The sequence below is a fragment of the Arvicanthis niloticus genome, chromosome 1 (genome assembly GCF_011762505.2).
Source record: "Arvicanthis niloticus isolate mArvNil1 chromosome 1, mArvNil1.pat.X, whole genome shotgun sequence".
In the NCBI taxonomy this organism is placed as follows: Eukaryota; Metazoa; Chordata; class Mammalia; order Rodentia; family Muridae; genus Arvicanthis; species Arvicanthis niloticus.
In genome coordinates, this window is record NC_047658.1 from 36212926 (window position 1) to 36239130 (window position 26205).

Consider the following 26205-nt stretch of genomic DNA (forward strand, 5'->3'; position numbering starts at 1 on the left):
TGCCAAGCACTTTCCATGTACCTGCATTTGTATGTTGTCTCTGAGAACAGTCTATTCAGTTCTTTGCCCATTTTTAATAGATTGTGCAGTAGGTTTTTGCTAACAAATTAGATATGTTTTAGAGATTTTAAAAATTAGCCCCTCATATGGTTTTCAAACCTTGTCCCCCATCCTGCCAGCTGCCTCCCATCCCACTGGCTTTTCCTTCCCTATGGAAGCATCTTAGTTTGATGAAGTCCTTCTTGTCAGTGCTCTGGGATCACAGCCAAGAAGCATCTCCAAGACCTAAGGCAAGAAGAGTTTCCCTTCTGTTCTCTTTGAAAAAAAATAAAAAAACTTTAAATTCTCAGGACTTATATTTGATAGCTTAATCTGTTTTAATCCTTTGTCAAGTATGTGGCTTGCATCTTAATATCTCGGGTAAGATCTGAATGTGTAAGGTAAGATTAAGTCCAGTTTCTTTCTTCGGCTGTGACTATCCAGCCTTGCAACACCGTTTGTTAGAGGGATTGCCTTTTCCTCATCAGGTATTCTGGCAGCCTTGTAGAGGATCATTAAACTGGATCTGTACTGCTTCCGTCTGGGCTTTCAGTCCACCCCATCATCCATATGTCTACTTTTAGAGCAGTACCATGTGGTTTTGATTATTACAGGCTTTTAATACACTTTTATTTGGGAGGTGTAATCCCTCCATCTGTATTCTTGCTCAAATTTTCCTTGTGTACTCAGGGTCTCTTTTCCATACAAATTTACAGATTCTCTTTTTCTGTTGCAATAGGATTTCCATGGTGATTTTTTTTTTCAAAGATTGTATTGAATCTCAAGATCACATTGTGTATTACGGACATTGTAACACTGAATTTTTTCAGTTTGTGAACATGAGATATCTTTATGTATAACTGCATCTTTTATTCCATTATTTAGTGTTTTATAGCTTTAACTTCTTGGTTGATTTCTAAGGATGTTATCTTTTTGGCTGGTATTGCAAATGGAATTGTTTTCTTAATTTCTTTTGTATTAGTTCATTGATGGTACATAGAAATGCAGAAGACTTTGCTGTGTTTCTCTTGTATCCTAAGATTATAATGAATTCATTGATCATTTCTAGTAGTTTTTTTTTTTTTCTCTGAGGTTTTTCTGCTTTCTATATTGGCTCACCTGCCTAGATGATCTCACTTCTTCCTTTCTAGTTTGCAAGCCTTTCATATATTTTTGTCTAAGTAATCTGTCTAGGACTCCTACTATCCTATGAATAGGGGTGGCAGGATGAACATTTTATCTTGTCTTTGACCTTATCCTTATGATGTCATGAGGCTTGCCCCAGGGGCCCTTATTATGTGGAAGTAAATTCCTGCTGATCCTAATTTATGGGAGCTTTTATCATAAATAGTGTTGGATCCTTGTGATTGTTCTATGTCTGTCAGAACTTGCAGCTTCTCTTCTTGCTTTTATTGTTTATGTGGTGTATCACATTGCATAATTTGCATGTGCAGAACCATCCTTGCATCTTAGAGGTATGTACTATTTGGTAATGGCAAGCAACCTTTTTGATGCAGTGTGTCTTGTGGTTTGCTAGTATTTTGTCTTAATTTTATCACAGTCTTAATTTTTCTTGTGATATCTTTATTTTTATGGTGACAGCAATGGTAACCTCAGAAAATAGTTTGATCTGGGCTCACAGCTGTTCCCAGTGCCATTTGGGAGACAGAGGCAAGAAGACTGTCACATGATTGAGTGGAAGTTGGTGTGCATAGTGAGTTTCAGACAACCAGGGCTACCTTGTAAGATACTGTCTCTGAGAAAGGGAGGCTCCCTTCTGTTTTGTGGAATACTTTAAAAAGATTGGCATTATCTTTGAATGGTTGATAGAATTCACAATACAGCCCTCTGATTCTGGGCTCTATGTTATCTAAGACTTGATCACTGATTTAACTTCCTTATTTGCTGTTGGTCTACTCATGTTTTTTATTTCCTCTTAATTCAATCTTGATTGATTTTATAATTCTTAGAATATATCTATTTCTTCTAGCTTGTCCAATTTGTTGGCATGCAGCTGTTCACGAGAGTCCATTTTATTTCCATGCCAATTATTACAATGTTTCCTCTTCTGCTTCTGATTTTTGTTTTTGAATTTCTTGTTCTCTCTGTCTCTCTGTCTCTGTCTCTGTCTCTGTCTCTGTCTCTGTGTCTGTGTCTGTCTCTGTGTCTGTGTCTGTGTCTGTGTCTGTCTGTCTAAGGGTGTTATCAATTTAACCTATTTTATAAAACAATATTTGTCTCCTTCAGTGTCCTTACTTTCTCTATTCTCTCTTTTATGTATTTCCACTCTGGTGTTCATTTTTCTTTCTCCCACTAGCCTTGAGCTTGATTTCATCTTGTTGTGGTTCTTTTGGGTATAAAATGTGCTTCAGGTCTCTCTTCTTTTTTTAATACTGGTACTTAAGCTTAGACTTTTTGGGGGAACTGTCTTCCTACACCCAGAGGCTTTGCTTTATAGAATTTCACTATCAATTGGCTCAAGAGAGTTTCTAGTTTTCCTTTGCATGCCTTATTTGACACAATGGTTGTTTAAGAGATCATTGTTTAATTTCCATGTTTCTGTGAATTGTCTTATTTTTCTCGTTTTCTGTGAATTCTGTTAAATCCCTTAATGACCTTTAGCTCAGTTTTGCTGTGTTTAGGGAAATGTTTGCTATGTTCTCAGTCTTGCTAGGCTTGTTAAGTCTATCCTGGAAACCCGGTAGGCTTTGGAGAAGTGTGTCTTCTGCTAATCCTGGTGGAATGCTCTGCCTGTTGCACCTGTCAGCTGTGTTCTCTCTGACTACTGTGTCAGCTCTAGAGCTTGTTTCCCTCTGCATTTTCTGTCTGGGTGTTTCACTCTTTGTTGCCAGCGATCACAGAAGCTTTTTATTGCTGTATTGTTGTCTCTTTCTCTCTTCTCTATCTAGAGAGGCATCCCTATGAATTTCTATAGCTTTACCTTCCAGAACATTTGGACCCAAGCCACAGTCCAGGCGTGCCTTACAGCCCAGGCAGGCCCTTCCTATGTAGCCTGTCCTTAGGTATTGACCATGCTCTCGGTGTCCCCATCCCTGATGACTCATTCTAGTCCTGTGTAGTAATGAGAACACATCAAGGGGGTGATACAACGGAAAGAAATATTCTGCATGGACTCGACTCTGGCTACTAAAATTTTCCCAGGCCTGTAGTCCATGGTCATGTCACTGACTAGAATTTAGGGACTAGTGGCTCAGTGACAGGTGCTGGTCTTTCAGGAAAAATTCTTGAGTTGTATACAAAACTATGGTCTTGGGCACCTATTTATTCAGCTGGATCAACCATGACTCAGCTAGAAAAATACCTTTTGAGGAATGAATAACAAATGAATTTAATGCTGAATGCCACTGAGTTTATCTTCAGTGTCTATAATTTCTTGTAATAAAAATAATATAGAGCTTTTTCAAAAATGGAAGGTAATTACTGTGGAAAAGTTGGGAAATACATAAAAGAACAAACGTGAAGATCGTCTGGAATTCTGTCATTGAGAGGCTGCAGACTAGCAACGTTTTTTCATCCTTATTTTTATTACAAAGTCAGAGCTTGCTCATGATAACAAATGATTCCATTTCTTGTCTTCCCCAAGCTTGGTTCTGTCTCCCAAGGCACGCTGGACTTCTGTATGTTTTCTTACACTTCAACATACATGGCTATTTGGAGAGCTTTATCTTATTTCATTTTGTCTCACCAAAGAGCTTAGGCCATAAGTTCCACTGCAGTTTCTCTTCCTCACTATCTCCAGACACATGTGTTTATGATATGCATCTACACATCTATAAGCACATTGTTATGTGTGTGTGCTCACAAAACCCTACATTTTTAGGGAGCTTCACCATGTTTTATGGGTGGCAGGAAGCACAGGAAGAACATAAAACAAAAGTGTATCCTGTGACTTCAACGTCTCCTGGCCTGCACCCAGGCACAGATGGAGAAAGCAGCTTCATGGTCAGCCATAGTCACTGCTTCTAGCGCTCTGGCTGCGGACTCCACTTGGACAGTATGCTCCATCCTTCAGAGATACCAATCCCCTTTAGTGTCCTGGCTACATAATTTACTACAGTGATCTTGAGATCAGAGAGACCTCACCAATGAATATAGTGAGTGTCATGGAGTCTTATAGCTGACCCTGCACTTTTCCCTATGCCAAGTGCCGGATGCCCTGTCTGGCTGGATCTGTCCACAGCCCAGTATTCTGTTGGTACCTCTGTGGACAACCGTATATCTGAGAATTCTTGCCCTCTTCTCTCGTACACTTAGGGCTTGGTATCTGAGTTTGGTCATTAGCTCTCTGCTTTCGGAGCCTCAGTCCTGGTCCTCCAGCCCTTGGGCCTTTATGCTATGGTCCCTGACCATAGCATGCCCTTCCCCAACCAGTGGAGCTAGAAAGCCTGTCCTAGGGAGCCCTCTACAGGAATATGTGGGGACTTTTGGGTCCTCTGTGTTTGGGGCACATCTTAGGATGTGTTCTCTATGGTCTCTGTCTCTCCTCCTTCCTCTGCCCCCCCCCCTTACCCTTTCTCCCTTCATTTCTCCTTTCCTCTTTCTGCCTCTTTTCTTCCTCCTTCTCTTTCCTTCTTTTTCTCTTCTCTTTGTCCTGCTTCCTCTCATCTTTCCTGGTTCACTCCTTTTCTTTCTTTCTTTCTTTCTTTCTTTCTTTCTTTCTTTCTTTCTTTCCTTCTTGTTCTCAGTTTGTGTGTGTGCCCCAGCCCTTATTCTTCTGCATGGGCTTAAATTTTTACCTGTCTTTGCCATAGTCCCAGAGAGGCTTTTTTACTTTCTTGCCCTTGTCCTCTGATAAGTCTCAGCACTAGAGCATTTTGCAGACATTCATGTGTCACTGTCTCCTTCCAGTGTCTCCCAAAGCAGCTGGCTTTCTCACCACCAAGCCTACCCTGTCCTTGGTAGATACAAGCACCTCTGATCTTGTGTATGCTATAGATCCCAATGAAGGCCCCTGGGAACCTAACAGAGCCATTGGAATGATTAAGGTTGCAAACTTACTTTCTCTCCAGTCAGCCTGGATTGCTAGCCTATATTCTTGCTGAGCACACTAAAAAGGTCAGCTGAGAAGTGAGGCCCAGAACTCATCAGTGCCTCTTTGATAATGAATGTAAGTGAGTATTAAAGGAGAGAGCTGCAGAGGAGGCATGATTGAGGAGGAAGACATAATGGTGTAATGTGAAGCTTGTGTCAGCATGTTAAGTTTGTTTCAGAAAGACGCTGCCTGATCCTGATAAGAATATGCAGACATTGACTACCATATATGATAGGTGGGAACCCTTTTTAAAATAATGTTTCTTCATTGGGACTCTCAGTTTCTGAAGAACAAAATTCTAAAAGTGTGTTTCAAAGGGCAGATGCAACTTAATATTCAGTACCCACTGGCACTGAACCCCTGTTTGCACTCACGCTGTGTGTTGCTCATCCTCACTGGATGGTGACTGTGCTCTCAAATGGTGCTGATCTCCCAAGAATAAAAAGCTGACCTATCCTGTTTCATCTGCCCTGCTTGCCAGAAAGTGCATTGCTCACCCCCTTATCAGCCATCCCTAACCTCTTTTCTCCTGCTGTCCACTAGCCATTGTTCTGTTTAGCTATCTGTTGTTCAAACTCTTTCTGTACTAGGAAATCCAATCTATGGTCAAACATGGTAGAAGATTCTCCCAACCCCCTTTCTTAGTGTGTGTGTGTGTGTGTGTGTGTGTGTGTGTGTGTGTGTGTTTATAAAATTTGTGTTTTGTCAGAAGACATGTGGATGGCATTAATCTGTTTTCTGTTTCTATAACATAATCCTGAAGGCTGGGAAATATATTGAGAGAAGAGGCTTATTTTTAGTTTATAGTTACAGAAGTCTCAAGAGCATGGAACCATCCCCAGGTTGTTTCTGGTGAGGACCTTTTGACTATGACAAGGCATGGTATCAGGAATGTGTAAAAGAGAGAGAGGTCACATGGTGAGACAGGAAGCAAGAGCATTTGGGTCCGTGATTATAATAAATTGATCCCCTGGGAACTAACCAAGAGTCTCATGAGAGCTAATTAGTCTCCTCCGAGGGTGATACCCCAGTGGCATTATAACCTTCTACTATCGTCCACCTCTCAGCAGTTCCGCCACCATCTAGCATGTCAGCCTAGAGCCCATGACCCCTCTCTCTGTCAGATGGCCTTGGGGAATTAATGGAGCCACTGGAATTTAGAAAGTGCTGACATGCATGCTCTATCTCCACTACCCCGGGATTGCTACATTATTTCTTGCTAAGAAGGTTTTAAAAGGTCAGTGCTAAAACCCTGGAGGAGCACCCAAGCCAAATTGTAACAGATGGGGACACTGAAAGCTCACATGTCAGTACTGCTGAGGCTAATATTAAAATGGACTGCAGTTTCACTCAGCACATTACATTTTATTTTCATGGAAGCCATAATGTCCAGCAATCTTGATAAGAAATGCTCGAAGACGTGCAAGAGGGGATGTGTCACAGGGTACAAGTTTCATGCGGCTGTTCTGGGTAAGAATAAAATCACAGCATCTGTGGGAAAAGAGTGGAAGCTCATTGTGTTAAGCAAAGTAAGCCAGACTCGAAAAAATACTGCATGTTTTCTCTTATATACACAATTGGAATGGTGTGTGTGTTGTGTGTCTGTGTTGTGTGTCTGTGTATGTAAGTAAAAAAGAAACTATGACATAGAAGGACGATAGCTAAAGAGGGGGCATATAAGAAAGAGCAATGTGCAATGAAATACAGGTAGCATAAAGCAGAGGGGACGGGGGGGCAGCAAAAGGAGGGGGACATGCAGTGGGGAGGGATAAATAAGAGCGATGAATAATGATGTAATGTGATGTAAATGACATAAAGAAACCCATCTCTTTGTATACAAAATTGAAAATTAATATTTAAAAAAGAATGTGGAATTTGTACCACAATGAAAATAAAACCACTGAAAGAGAATAGATTTTATAAACCAACAGATGTAATGGTTTAGTAACTATTGGTGATATCAAGGGAATTGAAATTGGATACTAACAATAGGCTATATACACAAATAAATGTGAGAAGTCAGATCACTCAACTATCACGAGAGAGTTTGGAATATTATTCACATTATCATCAAGGATGAGACTCCTGAAAATATGTGGAAATCTCAGACTAGTAATAGATGCTCAGGTTTGGATATGAGGGAACCTGGAACCATTTTATTTGGGGCTTTTATATTTGTTGGTTTTTAAACTTATTCCTCAAGAATTGTATATGGTATGTTTTCTATCACATTCTTTTTGTCCCCCAATTCCTTTTAGACCCCTCTCTATCTGTGCGTTTGTATTCTTGGATTACACCTACAATCTCTTGTTTCTTCACCTCCTGACTTAACATTCAGTGCCCACTGACACACACCCCAGTTTGCACCCCCATATTGTGCTGCCTCCATACATCACAACCATTTACCCAAGGCTTTTGAAACTTGAAAGATGTAATTCCAGTGTCTTTATAAGTTCCAGCTAATACAGGTGCCGTTACTAGCTTCCAGTTTTTAAATAAAAGTCACACTTTCTTTGAAATTGTATTTCAAACACTGAAAACTCATTCCACAGTACCTTGAATAGAAATCTGACCTGGAGACAGGTGACACACTGATACCAAGCTATCATGGGGAGATGGTCTGAGCCACATGGCAAAGGGCCTTGTGCTTACAAGTGTGTTCCTGTAGGGAAGCATTTAATGAACTGCTAGCCTTATTCAGTGTAAACCATGCAGAGAATCCTCCATTCCTATATATGTAAATAAAGAAAAGATACAGTAGAATGTAAAACCTCAGAAAACAACTGTCATTTACATGTGTGGCAGAATTACAGCTTAAAATCAACAATTTATCTAGAGGACTGAATGTCCAGTGCCAAATGATCAGCCCTTAAAACATACATACAAGTACCAGTATATAGACTGAACAGATCATGAACAGGTCACATGGAGGACTATGTATGAATATACATGCAATGACAATTAGTGAAAAAGTTATTAACTTGAAGGAGAGGAGTGTGGGGTATGGGAGAGTTCAGAGGAGGAAAGTTAAGGGAGAAAACTTTGTAATTAAAAATCTCATGTAAATATAATCATACAATAAATAAACATTTATCTTTTTTCACATTCAGTGCACTTTTCTATATTCATCCAGTTGGCTGAGACACCCAAAATCTATCTCTTTTCCCTCCTTGGTAGCTTTCCATAGTATTTTGTGCCTTAGTTTGGTTTCATTATTCATCTTAAAGACTCCCAAGTAGCATTTAGCTCTGAAGGATGTGGCCTTGAACATTCCTGTACAAGCATTGGTGTGCACATAGGCTTCCTTTCTGTGCAATAAATGCCCATTAGACATGTCACTACCTTTTGAGATGTCTGCATGCTTAGTTTTCTGAGAAACTGTGAAATTGCCGATTTCATTTTCTATAGCCAGAATGTGAGCCACCTGCTCTACCACTACACCAGCACGGAATGTTATACAAGTCCACAGCATACGTGGCCTGCTCCCTGGATGTGCACCAGCACCAGTGCTGTTTGCTTTTGTCCTTTAATGTGTGTGCAGTGGGTCTTCATTTCATCCTCATTTGCATGTCCCTTGTGGTCAATGATGCTTAACATTTTATTATGTGCTCACTTGCTAGCCATAATCTTCCAGTGACATAGATCCCCGTGCTCTTCTTCTTATATTTTGTTTACTGTGGGGTTTTGAGAAGTCAAGTCTCTGTGTGGCTTCCATAGCAGCCCTTAGCCAGATGCACTGCTCACAGTTATTTGCTCTCAACTGGTAGCTGTTCTTTGACTCTCCTTTACAGAACAAGCCTTTTACATTGTAATGCACTCAAGTTGATCAGTTACTCTACTTCCAGGTATTAAGTCTAAGAGAGACTCCCTTCCTAATCCTGCATCTCTAACGTCCCCTCTTGTGGATTTTCTAAATACTTTATGATCATATTTTATATTTACATTGTGCTGGTTGGGATTTCTCAACACAATACAAACTAAAGTCATCTGGGGAAAAGATTCTCAGCCGAGAAAATGCCTTCATCAGATTGCCTGTACGCAAGTCTCTGGGGCATTTTTTTTTTTTTTTTTTTTTTTTTGATTACTGAATGATGTGGGAAGAGCCTGCCCAACTGAGTAGGTGGTTGTGGGTTGAATAAGAAAGCAGGATAAGGAAGCCTGACCTGAATAAGAAAACAAGATGAGCAAGCTAGTAGGTAGCACTTGTCCATGGCTTCTGCTTTAGTTGCTTCCTCCAGGTTCCTGCTTTGAGTTCCTGTCCTGACTTCCCTTCAGGTGACCTCCCCATAAACCCTTTCCTCCACACAATGATTTTGGGCATGGTGTTTTATCACAACAATATAAACACTTAACTAAGACATAAATCAATTATTCATTTTAATTTTTACATATACCATAGATTGTGTGTGTGTGTATGTGTGTGTATGTGTGTGTATGTGTGTGTACTGTGTAAGACTAAAGTCTTCCCATGCTCATCCACTTGCTCCAGCACCATATGTTAGAAAGAAAACAGTTGGGGCACCAAATTGCTTTGATAGCTATGACGAAGGGGTTGCTGTGGAAGGGGGAGCAGAGTGTAAGAGCTAGACGTGCTGGAAGACGGCAAGGAAGCAGTGTCTCATGAACACAGGAAGCCAGGGGTCTGTGTGGATTTGTAACAGCTGATTCAGCATGCATAAGACCTGTGCAAGCTCAAGCCAGACCAGACTCCAGCGTGGAGGGGGAGGTAGCACCCCTAGCAAAGGAGCTATTTGTAAGTATAAGATGCTGGAAGAGGAAGAGTCAATTTTCTATAGCCCTGGTCAGTAAACCATGCTCCAGTGGAAAGCTATACATCCAGGAGTAAGTGGACAACACAAGTTGGTCTTGATAGGCCAAGGGTGGCGAGGACACAAACTACATAGATAGGGAACAGGAGAGTCGGGGAAGCGTTGAGGAAGGAGTGAGTATGATCAAAGCACATTGTCGTTCAGAATTCTTAACTAATAAAAAGCTTTAAAGACTACCATTTCCTGAAGACAAAAAATTAACTTATTCATATTTTCCTAAAGAAGATTCTTGGTTGTGTTCTAACAATAAAAGTATCTGCTTTCAACCAATGCCAAACTATTATTGGGCTCTCTATTACTGGCTACATTGAATTCTACCACTCTATTCTTCTCATTCAAATTTGTCTGAATATTATAACTTCTCTGCTTTTTATGTAAATATAATGTAGTTGACTCTATCCAAAAAAAATTATATCAGATTTTGATGGGCATTCCCATGGATCTGATCGTTGGTTTGAGCTGTGCTGGTTTCTTTTAGCACATTTCATCTTCCAATCCACTTAACAATGTGCTCTACAGTGATTTGTGTCTGCTGCCTTTCAGCCCTGCTTTATGGTGTCCAGTTTACAAGAATGATTTCTTTTAGACTTACAACAAAGTACTTAATTTTGTTGAGCAATAATATAAAGAAATTCAGCTGATGATATGGGCACCCCTGTATCTTATGACATTGCTGTGCTTGCAAATTACTTCTAGGAGCTTTTGTTCTATGTGAATTCACTACACTGGGTGTTATGTCACCTATAAGCATTGTTTTATTCATTTTATTCTAATATGTACATTATTTACTTATTTCTCTTATCTATGGACACTGGCTAGGATTCCCAGCACTCAGATTAGAATGAGAACAAGACATAACCTTGTCTTGTTCCCAACATTAGAAGTAAAGTACATTGTTTTAATATCATTATATTCAATGTTAAAATGTGGTGTTTAGACTGTAAAACAGAAAGTTATTCCTATTTCTCTGAGAAGTCTTATCATACAAAAATGTTAAGCTGAGCAGATTTTTTTCTATATCAATTATCTGCTCATGTCATTTTTCTCTTAGTCTGTTAATATGGTGGATTATATTAACAGGTTTTCAAATATTGAATCACCCTTGCATTCCTAGAATATATTCCACTTGATCATAATGTGTAATTATTTTTGCATAATACTGAATTTTATCAGCTAATATTTGTTAAATGTTTTTAAATCTATATTTATGAGAGTTATGGATCTATAATGCATACACAATTTATCTGGCTCAGGAAGGAAGGTGATATTGTCTTTCTAAAAGTGTAATAGTCTTCCCTTCTCTGTTTTCTGGAAGAGGTTGTATAAAATTGTTTACAATTCTTGTCTAGATGTTTCATAGACTTCACCAGTGAAATCATGTAAGCCTACACATTTTTTAAGGAACTTTTTAAATTCGGAATTTGATTTTTTTTTCTGCAATACTCTTTTGGGGGGGGGCAGATATTTTATTTACATTTCAGATGTGATCCCCTTTCCCCATTTCCCCATCTCTCAGAAACCTCCTATCCCACCCCCCCTCCTCCTGCTTCTATGAGGATGTGCTCCCACCCACCCACCTACTCCTACCTCCCCACCCACAAATTCCCCCACACTAGGCGACCAGCATTCATGGGGCCAAGGATCTCCTCTCCCACCTATGCTCGACAAGGCAATCCTCCTTGTACATATACAACTGGAGCCATGGGTCCCTCCCTATGTGCTCCCAGGCTGGTGGTTTAGACCCTGGGAGCTCTGGTTGGTTGGAGACTCCAGACAACCAAATAACCCTATTTTTAAAAAAAAAAAAAAATGAGGTACAGAGCTAAACAAAGAATTCTCAACTGAGGAAACTTGAATGGCCAAGAAGCACCTAAAGAAATGTTCAACATCCTTAGTCATCAGGGAAATGCAAATCAAAACAACCCTGAGATTCCACCTCACAGCAGTCAGAATAGCTAAGATCAAAAACTCAGGTGATAGCAGATGCTGGCGAGGATATGGAGAAAAAGGAACACTCCTCCATTGTTGGTGGGATTGCAAGCTGGTACAACCACTCTGGAAATCAGTCTGGCAGTTCCTTAGAAAATTGGACATAGCATTACCTGAGGACCCAGCTATACCATTCTTGGGCATATACCCAGAAGATGCTCCATCATATAACAAGCACATATGCTCCACTATGTTTATAGCAGCCTTATTTATAATGGCCAGAAACTGGAAAGAACCCAGATGTCCTTCAACAGAGGAATGGATACAGAAAATGTGGTACATTCACACAATGGAGTATTACTCGGCTATTAAAAACAGTGAATACGAGAAATTCTTAGGTAAATGGATGGAACTAGAAATTATCATCCTGAGTGAGGTAACCCAATCACAAAAGAACACACATGGTATTCACTCACTGATAATTGAATATTAGCCCAGAAGCTTGAAATACCCAAGATGCAACTCAATGGCCACATGAAGCTGATGAAGAAGGAAGACCAAAGTGTGGGTGCTGAATTTGATTTCTTATAGTTTTAGGAATACATAAATACAGAATGCAGATACATTATCTGTTTCACATTGAATGAATTGAAAATGTAGGTCTGTCTAAGAAATTATTCTATTTCCACTAAATTATTAAACATCTCCATTAACTTGTTACTTCCTTATTGTCTTTCTGATATCTGCAGGGTGTGGTGATAACCCTCTATTATGACTGGTATCTATAATATGTGTAGCCTTTTGTTAGCTTAGTAATTCTTTTGAGTCAGGGTCTCCCCGGATCACCTGGAACTCACCTATGTAGATCAGGCTAGCCTTTAACCTTCAGTGATCCTCCTGCCCCAGCTTCATGAGTGCTGGGATTACCAGCATGTGCTACCATAGCAAGTTCACCAAGCCTCTCTTAAATAATTTTAGACTTAAATACAACTTATTTGGAGTGCAGATTCCCGTTCATTTTTGGTCTTCCTGAACATTACTACATTACAGTACCATAGTAGCAGATCCCAGGACTTAACACCCACCCAGCAGTAACTATCTACTAACAATGCTGTTGGCATTTCACCTTTTTCCGCCCCCCACATTACATTAGGTTGCCTTGTCCCTTTGTTTTCCTCCTTGTTGTGACAAGTTTCCCATACCTTTTTTGACCTTCACACTTTCGAAGAGTACTCATCAATTACTTTGTGAAATGACCTTTGAGTTTGTCTGATGTTTTCTCATGACTAAGCTGAATTTGTTTACCTTAAGTCAGGTGATCTGGTGAAGGCTACACCAAGAGGATGGGTGGTTTTTCCTAAAGCTGCAGAAAGTCATTTCCCACATGTCAGGACTGAATAACATCTCGGTAGGGTAAAAGTGGTAAGCAGTGTGAGACATGAAGAAAGGGGGTCGACTGGAGAGATGGAGCTCATAGATGAAGAGACATCTAAAAGAGCCGTGGAGATAGGAAGAAAACAAGGAAGAACCTTGTCAGGCTTCATTGACTTACAGAACAGTCAGGTGTTCCACCAAGTGGCTTTGGTTTTAATGAATCTGAGGAATCAGTGATATCTACAAGTGGACAGAAGTACAGCGTATGAACTGAAGGAAAATATGTCTAAACTATTCATAATAACCAGGATGTGGGGTCAATACATGTTGTGGCCTTTACTCTGCCTCAACGCTTCTGCCTCAATGCTTTGGTTGAGCTAAGTGCTCGGGGCTGCAGGGGCAAGAGACGCGAAGAATGGAGACAAGACAGGGTATGATTCAGTCTCTCTTCTATTTTCTCAAGTCTCTCTTTTTGAGTCTCCTCTAGTGAAAGGAATTCTGAGGTATTTATATACACAAGCAGGAAAACACAGGTGAAAACACTTTACCACGTGCACCATACAGCTGAGGTCACTAAACAGCAAAACAAGCTATGTGGGATAAACAATATATTTATCAGAGTGTGCTTCAGCTGTTATAGGCTTTTGACAACCAAGTCTTTCATCAGAGTATATGGTTCCAGATGGCTGCAAAGTTGATCTAGCCGCTTTCTACTAAAGTCGGCTCCCAACAAATACAAAAATGGATACATCAAAAACTAGATAGATGATAGATAGATAGATAGATAGATAGATAGATAGATAGATAGAGGAAACTGCTATGGTATATATAAATACTATCCAGCCTTGAAACACAGAGGAAATCCTGCCATTTGTAACATATATGAATCTTTAAATTAAGTGAAATGAGCCAGGCACCAAAAAGCAAATGCCATGTGACATTGTTCATGTGCACAATCAAAAGAGAATAAATTCTTAAAGAGTTGAATCATAGTTGCCAGAGGCCAGACAGTCAGGGTGACATGCTCAAAGGATGCAGCATTTCAGTCAGACAAGGAGTCGGTTGCTGAGCTCTGTTGCACAGCATCCTGACAGCCTAGCCATACTCAAACAATGCCAGGAAAAGAGAAAGAAGGAAAACCACATAGTTTTGTTCACTGATTGAATGATCAGCAAAGACTTCTGGGAGAAGTAGGGCTTGAGGGCACCTCTCCTGACAAAGGGTAAATGGGGGCTTGAACAGATAAAGAGGGAATTGGGCAGAAAGATGCAGCAAATTCTTTGTGAAAGTAAGAAACAGCAGGGAGGTGGTGTATAAACAGGATACCAGGAGGCCAGCCATAGTTGCCACCACCAGGCACCAGTGTCTGTGTGGCCAGTGAGGCCGTGTACCCGTCCTCTTTCCTGAGCGACCTACTTGGTAGCTGCTATTTATTTGGTACCTAATATTTCGGAGGAGCGAGGCCTTGCTTTTATCTGTAGCTAGGACAGTGAAATCCTATAGGTCCCGAGAGCATTTCCAGGCCTCTGGCCCCTGTCTTTCTCACTGGGACCCTTGAAATGGTCCAGATCTTATGGTAACAGAGAGATGTATAGAGCAGATCTGAAGGGGCCTCCAGGACATGGATGGACCTGTGTGGAGTATATTGCCTGAAAACCCACTTGCCCTGAGACTACTATCTGTAGATAGTATCTGTAAGAGAAAAAAACCATCTACCATATGCCTGTTCTAACAGGGGATGAGAGAAGGGGACTGAGCAGCCTTTGCATCTTTAGAGAGCTGGTACCCCTGGGTGGGCAGGATGCTGAGTCCAGCCTGGAAGCAGGGGTACTCCCCTGGGCTGGAGGCTGTGTCAAGAGCAGCTTCTTCCAAGTAGGACCTTTGAATGGAATGAGGAGAGGAGGGGCTTTTGAAAAATCCTCTAGGTAAAAAGACAAACAAAAGAGAGGCAGGAAGTAGGAGGCCACAGGACTGACCTTACCCTCTCCCCTGGCACTGATGACTAGTAGACACAATATTAGCTTTGTGAATTTTATATATTTTTGATTAAATGGAAAATTTTGAGGTTTTTTTCTATTTTTTTTTTTACTTATTTATTTTTCTGTGCCTTCAAAATTCCTACTTGTCTATGTCATTTTTCTATTTGGTTGTTTATTTTCTTCTATTTTAGAATTTTCTAAATATTCTGGGTACTATTTTTAAATATATTTCTAATTGAAATATAATTCTATTACTTCTCTCCCTTTTCTCCCTTCTCTCCTTCCCATACCCCCCATTCTCAAATTGATAGTCCTTGTTCTTTGATTATTAATGATGCACACACATAAATATATACACACTTACGAAAATTCAACCTGCTAAGTTCATTTCCTGTTGTTTGTGTGTCTATGATCTCAGGGCTGATCATTTTGATTGGGTAGCCAATCAGAAAGCTCAACCTTGAGATAGATTTCTTCTTCTTCTTCTTCTCAGCAGTCATTAGTTACCTGAAGTCCTTGATCTAGGGGTGGTCCCCCGCCACCATTGAGACGTTTTCCTTCTGCATTATCATGTCTATTGATATTGTCATTGTCCAGGTCTTGTTTATGCAGCCATTTCTGGGAGAAACAATTCTGTTTTCTGAGCAATACATGCTACAGCTGTATCCACCAGCACTGGATCCCCCAGAATCTGTTGATCTCTGTGTTGTGTTTACCTGTGGTTTTCTGTAATGGTCTCCATTCACTGTAAAGAGAAGTTTCTTTGATGAGGGGTATCTGTGTGTATAAAGATACCATTATGTGTCCGCTTAGGAATTATGCTTGTCTAGCAAAGTGGTAATAATAGATTGTCTTCTAAAATCCATGACTTCACTAGCCTCAGGTAATTGTCTAGGTTTCGCTATCTATCTATCTATCTATCTGTCTATCTATCTATCTATCTATCAGCTATCTACCTACCTACATACCTATCCAGTGCTAGCATCAGGCAAGATTTTGCTCCAGTTGAGTATGCCCTAAGTCCAATTGGATTGTTATTGGCTACTACTAACATGTGAGTGCCACTCACTGTACCTCCATGGATATCTTCCCATGGTGGTCATTGGCATCACAGCTCAGTAGGACTTTTAATTGCTCCCCTCCTTTGGGACTTTGCATGGTAACTTATGGCACTATGAAAGATACTCTGACTGAAGGAGGCTTTTTGTGTTAGATCCAGCTCAAAATATCTAAGTCCTGTGTCCTAAGTGTGTGATTACTTCAGCAATGGGACTTAACTTCAGCCTCTGAGAGTCAACCAAGGACAACAATGCCATGTACTATTTGCAATGTCAATTGGACTACTCAAAAAGATGTTTCTTATGCCTGGTACTAGGGTTTTTGTTAGGGTATGCTTATTGTGGGGAGTGTTGTCAATCCAAGTCATACAACTTTGAGATGGATGGATGGATGGATGGATGGATGGACAGATAGATATACAGATAAGATGATAGATATAATATATAAATACATATGTAACTTTTTATATATATAAGTAACATAACTTTGTTTTATATAGAGAGTTGTATCTGTGTATGTCCCATACATTTATATGCATTGTATATTAGGTAAATGTAAAATACTATGAATCCTAGAGGCTTTGTCAAGCAGCCTTGGTGTTATTTTGACCCTCTTTCCCACTGGAGCCAACCTCCTGTTTTTCCAGTTCCCCCTTCTTGTATTCTGCTGCTCTCTTAAGTCCCTACTTTCCAGATCACTTTATACTTTCCTGCTTTCTCTAGTTGCTCCCTGTTGGATGCTCACATCTGAGGATTTGGAGGAAGGAGTTGCAGGTGATAGAGAACATGTCATGTTTGTGATTCTGGGTCTAGGTTACCACACTCAATATAATGTTTTCTAGGTCTATCCAGTTAACTGCAAATTTTATGGGTTTTTGTTTGGTTTGGTTTGGTTTTTCAACACAGGGTTTCTCTGTGTAGTCCTGCCTGTCTTGGAACTCACTCTGTAGACTATGCTGGCCTTGAACTCAGAAATCCGCCTACCTCTGCCTCCCAAGTGCAGGGATTAAAGGCGTGCGCCACCACTGCCCGGTGGTATTTTTCTTTACAGCTGGATAATGTCCCATTGTGTATATTACCACATGTTGATTATCTCGTCATCTGTTGGAGGACATTTGGCTTGTTTCAGTGTTCCGGCTGTTGTGAATAGGATAGTAACATATTTCTGAGCAAGTATTATGAAGTAGGATGTGAGTCCTTCAGGCATATGCTAAGGAATGGTATAAGCCAGGTCAGGTGGTTAATTTGTTTTTAGCTTTTTGTGTCCATACAAGTTGGCATACCTACACTGGCATTTATCTTTTGCTATTTTCTTGATTTTAGCCATTCCAAATGGGATGAGATAAAATACCAAAGTTGATTTTGTATTTGTACCTTTCCCTAATAGCTAATGATGATGGGCATTTTTTAAAGTATTTCTTAACCATGTTTATTTCTTTTTATTAAGAAATCTTTGGTTAAATACCAAGCCCATTTTTAATTGGGTCATTCTGTTCCTTGACCCATTGTTTCTTATATCTTAAGTCTGGTAGAGCTCTTCTGTGGACCCGCCTGGGCATGACAGTTTTCAGCTGGAATGCTTTTTATTAGTGTTTCAAGCTCCTCCTTGTTATGGCTCCATTTAGGTTGTTGGTCTCCTCTTGGTTTAACTTCAGTAATTTGGAAGAGTCAAGTAATTCATTCATTTTTTTTTTATTTAGATTTCCCAGTTTAATGGAATACAGTTTTTTAAAGCATTCCACTATAATATTATATATTTCTTTAGTATCTGTTGGAATGTTTCCCTGTTTGTTTGTTTACATCACCATCATTATGGTAATTTATGTCATCTGTTTCCTTGTTAACTGGGCCAAGAGTCTATCAATTTTATTTATCTTCTCAAAGAACCACCTCTTACCTTCTTTGATTCTGTGAATTGTTTTCTTTGTTTCTATTTCATTTGATTTCTGCTCTGACTTTAATTAGTTTTTGCCATTGACTGGGTTTGGATTTGGTTTGCTCTTATTTTTTCAAATTCTCTGTCAAGTGGTATCAAGTCGTTTATTTATGCTCTATCTGATTTTTTATTTAGGCATTTGGAGCTATATGCCCCCTCTTAGAGCTGCTTCTGATGTGCCCTGGGGACTGGGAGGTGGTGTTGTGCTCTCATTTTCACATTCATTTAGTATCAGGGATAGTTTTATTTCTTCCTTGATTTCTTCTTTGACCCTTAATTGTCCTGTAATAAGTTGTTTAATCGCCATGGGCTCATACTTACTGGAGTTTTGTTACCTGTCAATTCTATTTAAGTTTTATTGTATAATGGTCATATGGGATACCTGGAAATATTTCAGTTTTCTGTATTTGCTAAGGTTTATTTTGTGTCCCAGCATGTGGTCTGTTTTAGAGAAACTTCCATGTGCTATGGGGAAGAATGTGTGAGGTTTTGGTTTGGTTTGGTTTGGTTTGGTTTGGTTTGGTTTTGGGTTTTTTTTTTTTTGGGGGGGGTCGTTATTTGGGTGGGGTGTTCTGTAGATATCTGTTATGTCCATTTGATATAATGCTGAGGTTTTGTTTATTTTTTTGTCCAGATAACCTATCTTCTGGATAAAGTGGGGGTATTTGCAATTACCTCTTACTGGGTTTGTGTCCATCTGTGTTTTTATTCCATTAGGATGCTTTACATAAAACTGGTTGCACCACAGTTTAACACACATGTTTAGGAAAGTAATGTGGATTTGGATATTGTTCCTTTGATTAGAATGAAGTATCCCCCTCTTTGTCTTTTCTGATTAGTTTGAGTTTTAAATCTATGTCCTGCCTGTTTGGTTCCTGATCCCATTAACTTTACTTTAAAACTAAGATGGCTTTCTTACAGACAACAAGAAGGGATTTGTTTCTTAATCTACTCAGCTAGACTGTGTCTTTTGATTGGATAAGTGAGGCTTTTGATATGTATAGTTATTATTGAAAGGTGTATGTAGATTACAGTCATTTTGGATTGTTGGGGTTTTTTTCTTATGTTTTGCTTAATTGTGGATTTTCGTTTATTAATTGTAGCTTTATTTTCTTTCTAGAGTTTCTTGGTTGTGCTTTTTCCTCTCTTTGGTTCTAAGTATTGTTTCCAGTAATTCTGCTTAGTGGGGTTGTTGTTGTTGTTGTTGTTGTTGTTGTTGTTGTTGTAGGTGGTAGTAGTGGTGGATATGACTTTTTTTCTTCACACCTGGATTTTGTTTCTTTCTCCTCCAACTATGGCACGCGCTTTTCCTAGACACAGTAATCTAGGTGGCAGTTGTGGTCTTTTGAAACCACATTATTCCATTACTCCAGGTTTTTCTGGCTATTGGAGTTTCCAATCAGAAATCAGCTGCTAGCTCTTAATCTCTTACTCTCTTACCCTCTTAATCTCTTACCCTCTTGCCTCCCTCTCTGTCCCCTCCCCCCTCTTCCTCTCTCTCCACTTGGTCATGGCCAGCCTCTACTTCTCTACTCCCGCTTCTCTGCTCTCTCTCTCTCTCTCTCTCTCTCTCTCTCTCTCTCTCTCTCTCTCTCTCTCTCTGCCTCTACTACCCTCCTGGCTTCCCTCCCCATGCCCTTAATAAACTCTATTCTATACTTAAAAAAAAAGAAAAAGAAATCAACTGCTAAAATTCTGATGGATTTTCCTTTATATGTGACTTGTGTTTTTTTCTCTGTCAGCCTTCAAATTTTTTTCTTTGTTCTGTATCTTTAGATGTTTGACTATGATATGCTGGGGGGGGGGTTCTGGTCTCATCTAGTTGGGGTTCCGTTGCTTCTTGTATATATTCCTCTTGAAGATCTGATGTACATTAGCTAGGGGTTTTTCTTCTTCATCTATGCCTGTAATTTGAAGGTTTGATCATCTGATGGCATCTGACATTTTCTGCACCTCCCTTTCCCATGTTTTTCTATTCTTTGTCAGTTTGGTCCAGATCCTTTATCTTCAAGTCCTGATATTCTGTCTCCTGCATTATTCTTTCTACATATCTCCCTCTGAGTTTCTTAACTGAGATTTTTTTTCTTCAATCTCTTTGTTGAATTTATCTTTTAAACCCCAAATTACCTTTATTATTTTATTTAAGTCTGTATTGGTATTCTACTTGACTCTCACTTCCATGTTTATTGGTATCCTTTTGGTATTCAGTGAAGTCTTTGTTCATGTCTTCTTTAAATTCCTTGACTTATTTCATAAAATTTATGATTGTTTTTTTAAGTTCTGTGTCTTCTAGGTAATTCTCATCAGATAATTTTTCTATAGGACTAGTGAGTTTGATGAGATACATGTTGTCTTGGTCATTCATATTGGTTTTGTTTTTGTGATTTGACCTGTGCATGTGGAGTTATTTGGTTGTAGGTCTTATAAGACAATCTGCACACCTTATATTTGGCAAGTGCAAGAGATGAAAGACCTGGGCTAGGCCAGGTAAAGATAGCCTATAAGCTATTTAATCAGACCAGGGAAAGATGGCTCCCAAACTTAGGTCTTAAGCTTTGCTTATGGATGCAGAAGTAGCAGCAGTCACAGGGGGAGATCAGAGAAGAAAGGAATTGTCCTACCAGTCAGATTTGGCTCTCAAAGAAAGTGGTCTGTAGGCCAAGGGTCTAGACTAGGCCCGTGGTTTGAAGATGGCAACAGATGGGGTGAAGGGTGGAAAAGGGAGTAAGCAACTCACCAAGCACAGGTGGGTCTTGAACAAACCTGGTTCTTGGCTGCAGGTATGGAGCCAGGCTATAGGTGTGGGACAACCACAGACCGGGGAGGGGTTGGGATAGGGAAGAAGTGGCTTCCTGCAATGGTTGCTCATGAACAAAATGAGTACTATTTTTAAGTCTGCTATGTATTTTGTAAATGTTATGCCAGCGTATGGCCTCTACTCACTGTCTTCATAGTAGTTTCCATGAGAGCAGCTTGTGTCACTCATATCTGCCTGTCTTTTCTGCCATACCAAAACACAACTGTCAAAATCAAGGCTATAACGCTTTTCCCCAGGTTTTCCCTCTGAGATGATGATGATGATGATGATGATGATGATGATGATAATGATGGTGATGATGATGATGATGATGATGGTGGTGGTGATGATGATGATGATAATGATAATGATGGTGGTGATGATGATGATGATCATTATTATTTATTTCAGGCCTTGAATATAAGTATGCTATTAAGTAAGGACCTAACCTCATCTTTTGCATATTGATACCTAATTTTTTTTTTCTGTAGCAAAAAGGATATCTCTTCCTCTTTGAGTTGTCTTGGCACTTTCATCCAAAATCCACAGGCCATTTAAGTGACAGTCGACCTCCGGGTTCCATGGTCTCTCAATGGACCATGTGTCTTTATCACAAACCACACTGTTTCATTTACCAGAGACTTTTAATGTTCAGAAATTAGATGAGGGAGCTCCAGTTTTGTTCTTCTTCAACTGTTTTCTGACTATTGAGTCTCAACCTCTTGCACTTAATCTCTATTTTATTCTTCTGATTTTTATTAAAGAGCTCTAAAACTGTATTGCCTGCATAAACTATTTACAGAGAATTACTCAAAGTTGGCCCCGAATGAAAAGAAAATTAAGAGAAATTATGTAAATTATTCATACTCAATTAGAAAAAACCCTGAAACACAGTCTTGTCCTAAAATTATTAATAACAGGGCCAAGAAGCTAAAAAACAATGATTAAGTGATTCCTGAGGGGCTGAAAAGATGCCACAGGGGTCAAAGGTGCACACTGCTCTTGTGAATAACTCAAGTTCAGTTCCCAGCATGCACATCGGGTGGCACAGCAACGACCTGTAGCTCTGTCTCCAGGATATCCAATGCCTTTGGCTTCTACGTCCTCATTCACATGTACATGCTGATGCGGGCACAAACACATAGCTACAGATAATTTTAAATAATAGTCAAGTAAATCTTCAGAACAATTTCTTTTTAAAAGGAGAAATGGCTTCTGGGTCAGGGTTGCACTTTGGTAACAGAGTGACCACCCCACTGTGTTGGAAGTGGCATTTGTATACTATGTTCTTAAGATATTTAATTCTCACTTTTGACACACTAAATGTTCTCTACCCTTACTTTTCCAGAGTCCTCAGGAGCTGTCTGGGCTCTCATTCTTCCCCTGTGGCAGCAATGGGCCATTTCCATCAGAGGTGGTGCCATGCTGACCCAAATGCCTGAGTGCTACTCACCTCCAGAGAGTGAGGAGTCTGAAAAGTAAGTCCTGTGTTGTGGTTCTGGTGGCAGGGTAAAGGGGTTGCTTCAAAAGACCTCAGACGCCTAAGAGCAGATCACCAGATCAGTGTGCTTCGACAGGAGTGCAGTGGAGAAGAGGCCAAAAATGTCCTCGACACTGTATTGGAATTTGAGTGTAGAATGAGAAGAATATGACCATGGTGACTGACAGGGAGCCTGATGCACACTCGTGCAAACTGGCATTGTCACTGTTGGGGCTGTGACTTATTTTGTGAGTATTAAGAGCCAAAAAAATTGGGCTTCGTCCTAAAACATTGTTTTCCTTTTAATGCTTGTCCAGAACAACAGTTTCTGTCCAGCCCACATGAGCAGTGGCTTTTCATCTTATAACTTTTAGAATAAATGCTTTCATTTGCCGTTTGCTTTGCTTTTTATTATTATTAAAAACTTCAAATATACAGAAAAACCTAAAGAATACGACAATGAAAACTCATAAAGTCTTTAACCAGATTTACTGATTGGTTAAACAGAGAGACATTATAATAGGTGCCTATGTGTGTTCAGACTTTGTATCAGAAACATGAAAACAAGCTGTGGACAGAACAGTGCCCAGTATATTGTCCCAATTCAAATGCCCCTGGTTGTCTGGAGAATATTCGTCTTGTTTTTTCCCTGTCTGCTATGCATTGAAGCTGATTACATTTCTGCCAGTGTTTTCTGCCTTGTTTTTGTTTGTGTCTTTGCTGACACAAGCAAGATATTGTATATACACACACACACACACACACACACACTTCTTTTTATTGCAGGTTTTCTTCTTGTTTGTCTGTCTGTTTGTTTGTTTGTTTGTTTGTTTTAGCCCCAGAGATACAGCTCAGGACCTCTTCGATATTAGACAAGCAGTGTACAGCTGAGCTACTCCCATGGCCAGGAACAAGTTTTATGTATATGTGTTTTTTGTTTTCTGTTGCAGGGCTGGGATCAAAACCAGGGACATACACATGCTAGGCACATGCTTTGCCCACTGCAATATCTCCATTTCCATTGTGTTGATACTTTTGAAACATCTAAGCTACTTACATTGCTGACTGTCTCTGATACAAACTGATTGGGTTCTTTCCTTCTCCTTAGATTCAGATAAGCATCTGGGTTTATCTGAACAGCCCATCGGGGTTACACTGTGTCATCTCACCTGTTAAGAGATGGCCGTGTGATAATATCCTAAAATGGTTTCTGGCAAACCTCCCCTTTATATAAATTACCTTTTTTATTTCTTGTAATTCGTAAGTTTAGCAAAATGAGATCCTGTGGATATTGTCTTCTGTGGTTGGTTTTCATTGAATGGCTTTAGCAACCCCCCACAATCATACAGGGGTTTTTAATTGATCCATTAGTCTGAATTTCACACATCTTCTCCTGTCTCATATTTTCCATGCTTATAAGATCACTGTACAGCAGAATGCATTTTGATGGTCAAGAGAAGGAGTGAGATGAGACTGTGATGTGTGCCTCTTGTCTGTCACATCCTAGCAAAAAACCTAGATCAACTCAGCCTTCAACATGTTCTTAGACTAAGTGATGCTACAGAGGCCTGTGATGTGGGGAGGAGCTGAAGTTTGTCTCACTGAGCACTGGCTATGAGTTATCATGAAGAACATGGAAGATGGACAGAGTTCAGACTCAGTGCCAGACTCCTGCTAAGAACTTTAGAACAACCCTTGGCAAAAGTACAGTGGCTCCTAAGATCTGCATGGACATTTTAAGGTCCTAAATTTAGGAGATTCAAGGAGAAGCATAGTCGCCACAACAGGGAATGTTTGTCACTACAGTGTCTTGGTGGAGATGTACTGGCCATCCTTCATTTTTCTAATATACTTGGTCACCTCAATTCCTTCTCCTTCTATTCTCAGGTCTCCCTCATCTACTGCCACTTGGCTTTTCAGTCACTAGTAGTAACTAGATATTTGAAGAGTACTAACTTCCTCCTGTGTGGACCAATTCTATGGTTTTGTGTATACCTCTTGCCATGTAATGAACCTTCTTTGAGAATGTTTTGAAAATGTTATCAAGAAAAACATCTGTGGTAATGCAGGCTAGCATAGAAACTACACTATATATATATTACCATGTGTGTGACTTAGAGTTTCTATTGCTATGATAAAATACCATGACCAAAACAACATGAGAGAAAGGGGTTTATTTCATCTTATACTTTTAGGTAACACTCTGTCACTGAGGAAAGTCAAGGCAGGAATTCAAGCAGGGCAGGAAACTAGAAGCAGGAACTGAAGCAGAAGCCATGGAGGACTCATGACTTGTTCACCATGACGTTTTCAGGACCATCTTCCCAGATGTGGCATTACCCACAGTGAACTGAGCACCCCAACCCACATCAAATGTTAATCAAGAAAATGCCCCCACAGGCTTGCCCACAGGACAATACAGTGGAAGCATTTTCCTCAGTTGAGATTCCTTCTCCCAAATAACTCTACCTTACATTAAGCTGGCATAAATCTAATGAGTACAGTTGACCCCTTGTCAACAAACACATCACTATTCAATTAGGATAACTCCTTTCACATTTGTTCCCAAGATAGCATGCATATTACAAGGTAAAATATTCCAACTTTTCAAAGTCCTGATTTTTAAGAATTCAAACACATTGAAAGTTCAGTCTCTTTAAACAAAGTCTCTTTTAAAGTTCAAAGGTTCTCTAAAATACCAAAAGTATCTTAAATTATCCAGTCTTTGAAATTCCCAAATCGCTATAAAATTTCAAAGTCTTTAAACTGTGGGTTCCTATAAAATAAAAAACAAGTTATATACTTTCTCACTAAAGGAAGAAGAATCACAGCTCAGTTATAATCAAAGCAAAGCCAAACCAAACAGTTCAGTGTTTTCCATCTGGGACCCACACATGATCCCCTGGGCTCCAAAAGGCCTGCCTGGCCAAAGTCACTTTCCTGGCTCTACCATCTGCAGCATACACAACTTGTCTCAGAGGCTCAGGCCAGCTCTTCTACACACTTGCTCTCCGTGGCAGTTGTCCATGGTACTGACTTCTCTTAGCTGTGTGGGTACCACTGCAACTTGGCTGTGCCTTCTGCTGTGGTTTTTTTCAGGGACTCTTGCTGTGCCACAGAGTATCAAGCCTCAACTTCCCTCCATGACTAGTCATTGCTCTCTCTTCAGAGACTCCAGTTCTGCCCCAGAGTACCAAGTCCCAGCTGTTCTCCATGACCCCTCCATGTCTTCAAAACCAGTATAAATAACCTGGGAAACTCATACACATTGCCAAGTTTGGCTTCCAGGAACAGCTTTGGTCCCTTCAAGATCCCAGTGTCAGTTGTCTCAGCAGAGCAAAGCCTTTACTTTGATGGTAATTAATTCACAATATTTCTCAAATTATCATGCTGGGGGCTTTATTTCCTTCTGAAACTTCACAAGCCAGGCCTCCATTTCTGCATTGTTCCCCACATGCTTGTCTTCCAAGCAGCCACAGAACAGTCCACTGAGCACTGAGCAGTCTACAGCCTTCCAGACCAAAGTTCAGATGCCACTGTAATCCTCCCAAAACACGTGGTCAGGCTTGTCACATTACCCCATGGTCTGCTACCATTTCTGTCTGAATTAGGGTTTCAATTCCTGCGATAAATCACCATGACTAAAAGCAACTTGGGGAGAAGTGGGGCTTATTTGACTTTGCAGTTCTAGGTAACAAGTCTATCACTGAGGAAAGTCAGGGTAGACACCT

The 26205-nt window shown here is 40.0% G+C and overlaps 1 protein-coding gene across 2 annotated transcripts in view; it reads left to right on the plus strand.

Moving 5' to 3' along the window:
- Positions 1-26205, plus strand: part of Otud7a (OTU deubiquitinase 7A) — a 299751-nt gene that overhangs the window by 137382 nt on the left and 136164 nt on the right. For both annotated transcript variants that reach the window (XM_034510222.2, XM_034510227.2), the window contains exon 2: positions 22343-22472. The gene's annotated coding sequence lies outside the window, so the exon portion shown is untranslated. The remainder of the gene's footprint in view (positions 1-22342; positions 22473-26205) is intronic.